This window comes from Schistosoma haematobium, chromosome 5 (genome assembly GCF_000699445.3).
Source record: "Schistosoma haematobium chromosome 5, whole genome shotgun sequence".
NCBI classification, from domain to species: domain Eukaryota; kingdom Metazoa; phylum Platyhelminthes; class Trematoda; order Strigeidida; family Schistosomatidae; genus Schistosoma; species Schistosoma haematobium.
Window position 1 is genome coordinate 4,651,800 of NC_067200.1, and position 4,603 is coordinate 4,656,402.

The following is a 4,603-nucleotide window of genomic DNA, read 5'->3' on the forward strand; positions in this document are numbered from 1 at the left end:
TGCCTACCGACCTATCTATCTATTTACTCATATATATATATATATATATATATATATATATATATATATATATATAGAGAGAGAGAGAGAGAGAGAGAGGTGGTGGAGAAGAGTTTTAGCTCAAATGGATGATTTCACTGGAGTTTTGTTCTCTAAATTCAGAACAAAACTCCACTAAAATCATCCACCTGAGCTACGAATCTTCTACACCATCGCTCTCTATCTTTATATATATATATATTCACTAGATATTCCAAAGTTAAATAAAAGAAAACAAATCTTAAGAGAATACAAAAACATACCTTGTGAAATATTGTCTACCCATTCAATACCATTGTTGCTTGACCAAATTTCATAGTTTAGAAACAGAAATAATAGTCAGTGAAAAACAAAAAAACAATAAAATGATCGACGAAATAAATAGTCGACTTTAAATATAGAATGTATAAATTTACAGAGATTTACATAATCAGTCGCTAAGTTTACATGTCACTTATTTACTTACTTACGCCTGTTATTCTTTGTGGAGGAGCAAAGGCCACTCACCAGCACACTCCATCTAACCCTGTCCTGGGCAATACTCTCCAGTTCGTTCCAGTTATTATTCATTCTTTTCATATCTGCTTCTATTTACCGAAGTAATGTCATCTTTGGCCTTCCTATTTTCCGCTTCCCTTCAGGATTACATGTTAGGGCTTGTCTCGTGATGCAGTTTGGTGATTTCCGTAATATGTATCTAGGATGCAGCTGGACAATCTAGATTTTGCAGATGATCTGGCTCTCCTATCGCACATGCAACAACAAATGCAGGAAAAAACGACCAGTGTAGCAGCAGTCTCAGCAGCAGTAGGTCCCAATATACACAAAGGGTAAGGCAAAATTCTCTGATACAACACAGCATGTACCAATTGAATCAAACTTGACAGAGAAGCTGTAGAGAATATAAAGACCTTTACATATTTGGACAGCATCATTGATGAACACGGTGGATCTGATGCAGATGTGAAGGCGCGGATCGGTAAAGCAAGAGCAGCATATTTACAACTGAAGATAATCTGGAACGCAAAACAACTGTCAACCAACACCAAGGTCAGAATTTTCAATACAAATATCAAGACAGTTGTACTGTATGAGGCGTAAACCTGGAGAACTACGTAAGCCATCATCCACAAGACACAAAAGTTTATTAACAGTTGTCTATGCAAAATAATTCGCACCCGTTGACCAGACACCATCAGCAACAACCTACTTTGGGAGAGAACAAACCAAATCCCAGTGGAGGAAGAAATCAGGAAGATGCGCTGGAGGTAGATATGACAAACATTGAGGTAAGCACTGAACTGCGTCACGAGGCAAGCCGTCATTTGGAATCCTCGAGGTAAAAGGAGGAGTGGAAGACGAAAGAACACATTAGGTCGAGAAATGGAGATAGACATGAGAAAAATGAACAAGAATTGGATGGAACTAGAAAGGAAGGTCCAGGACAGATTGAGTTGGAGAATGCTGGTCGGCTTCCTATGCTCCATTAGGAGTAACAGGCGTAAGTAAGTATGTCCTATCCATTTCCATTGTGGCGAGACTCTAATTTAGGACGAGCCAATCAGAATCGTTTGAGCAATTTCAAGTTCACAGAGCCAAGTTCAACACGCGATGCTAACATACGATCGGTTCATAGCGGATTTTAGAGAGGAGGTGATTAATGAGAGGTTACAACAGATGGGACGGCGGGACGCTTATTTAGGGACGAGCCAGTCAGAAGCATTTGAGCAATTTCAATCACTAGCCAATCAGAAGACAGTATAAAGTAAAAATAGATTATAAGAAAGTAATGAATTACAGTGGATATTCTTCTTTTACATGATTTAAAAACTTGTTAAGGTTTGATAAAGGTTCAGAGGTTCTGAATTCATAATGCATATGGTAAAGAAACTCGTCCATAGGGTTAGGGTTGTAGCCTAGGGTTAGGGTTGTAGCCTCTCGATAAACACCTCTCCCCTAAAATCCGTTGTGAACCGATCGTATGTTAGCACCCTAACCCTAACACTATGGACGAGTTTCTATACCATATGCATTATGAATTCAGAACCTCTGAACCTTTATCAAACCTTAACAAGTTTTTAAACCATGTAAAAGAAGAATATCCACTGTAATTCATTAGTTTCTCATAATATATTTTTACTTTATGCTGTCTTCTGATTGGCTAATAATTTGTCAAGGTCATTTGAGATTCGTTCAAAGGTCGTCCCGAACTTGGAGTCTTACCTCCATTGTCTTTTCTTAATTTCCGATTCAGCTGAAAGGTGGTTTGCTCTCTCCAACAGTAGGCTGGTGTTGAGTTTACATGTGGAAATAATAAATCAAAATGACAATTTTCTCTTACATAAACTGTATAATACAACAATAGGAAAGAGTTATGTACTATTTATTACGAGAAGTTACGAAGTACTTACATATTACGCATACACAGCCTTCAACAGTACATTTACAACTCCCGGTGTATTCCGCATTCTTAACTGTCTTCATGATTGGCCTATAAATGTTCTAAATACGCTGTACTTTCGATGCACTAAAAATTTTATATCTATCCAACAATTGTTGAAACTTCTATATCACTTTAGTGGCTCAGGATCTGACTCCATGAGATCATTTCTGATTGCTATTGAGATATACATATCGTCAATCTTCGTATGTAATTATCGACTTAGATCGCGTTAGTGAATAACAGAACTAAATAAGTCGTATAAGAGAATGGATTTCCCAATATATATATTTTGTACAATCGTTCATCGGAACAGATAATCAGAGACATAGCGAAGGAAGCGAAAAAGAGAGTGAAACGATCCGCAGTGGAGAATCATTGGCAGTTAATTTGCAGAGTTACTGTACAAGTGACTGACTGGTTCAGTACACCTGAGTTGGAATGGTTGAAGATGTATGTATGTAGTGAGCATAGAATGAGAACAAGGGAAAGGAAGCGAGAGGTTTAGATGGTAGGATAGGGTGCGAGAGATAGAAAGGGTGGACCGCAATTGATCTGAATCCGCCCTGTTGGATTTAACCTACAGTATAGCTTCCCATAGTGGTTAGGCCCAGTCCACCAACCATATACTGACTGGCTCGTCAACGCATTCCCAACTGCGCCACCGAGACTACCCACAGATTCCATATATACCTACCTGTAGCAAATCACAACACTCATATCACACATATACCCAAGCGATAAAACCCAACCATAATCACAATATCCACAACAGCAACAACAAAAGTATACTAACACCACGAGATCACTAACATTAGCACAAATATACTCTACTGTCAACAACTCACAACCTGCATTTTCACTAGATCAATCAGTCAACCAAAGCACATTCAATGAGTCTTTGCTCGCCAAAACTAACCATCACCATGTGCTGTCAGTCAGTCAGTCAGCTACAACGTAGGACCAGGCACACATGTGCATCGGTCCAGGTTGCCATACCGCATCAGCACAACAAGATGAACACTGGATTCATAGCAGTGGTTAGGTCAAAGGTGGTAATATATAAGAGAAAGATTGCATATAGAAATATAGTACAAGAAGAAAGAATTGGTTCGTAAAAAGAAAGATATGAAGTGATTTTAATCTCTTAGTTTAAGGGAAGACAAAGAGTGTATACACCGACTCCATTGTGATCGATTCTGAGCCATATCACCCAGAGTCTCTAACCATTGGTTACGATAGTCACGCGGACCCCAACCAAGTATTATGCATCTACCAACATGGCTCAGACTAGAAGTTAGTGTCTTCAAGCACTGATGCCACGTTTTGGTTTGGCCGCCCCTAATTTTGTTCCAACCATCTCCAATACCGGATAGCATCGCACGTTGTGGTAATCGGTGTTCAGGCATACGTAACACGTGGCCCAACCATCTCAGTCGATAAAGATTCATAACCTCATCAACTGATTTACCATCATTTCCTAATACTCTGCGTCTAACCTTACTATTACTTACCCGGTGATCCCAGCAGATGCCAGCAATATTTCTGAGGCATCTGTGGTCAAATACTAATAGCTTACGAGTGTCTCCTGCTCTTAATGGCCATGTTTCGCTGCCGTAAAGTAAAACAGAACGGACTGCCGCGCAGTATGCTCGTTTCAGTAGACCTGGGACAGAGTTTTGAGCACTAGAATCGTTGGCTATGGTGACACGTGAGGAGGAAGCCGAAAGAGGAAGTTTAGAGTTGAAAGTCGATGTAGAGGAATAATAGGAATTGAAGAGGAAGGTTGATTATGAATACAGTGGTCTCGAGTGCTGTCAGAGGTATGAGGGCGGTTATCACTTCCCGGTTGCCCACACCGAGGAAGGGTTGTTCTGAAGGTACCTGAAAAGGAAATTGGATTAGAGGTGGTCTCAGTGACCTGAGAACGTGACCGCAGTGCCCAAGGGACAACTGCTTGAGGCCGGTCGCGCGCGGCCTTTTCGTGGAAGGTTTTTAATGTGTTAGCTCCGTTCTTCAAAGGGCCTTACCGCCGGAGACGGAAATCCGTGAGGTAAGGTGAGGTGTGCATTTTTAGGGTCGACCTTTTCTAACCCCACCCCTCCTTGTGGGAAGGCAGCATCG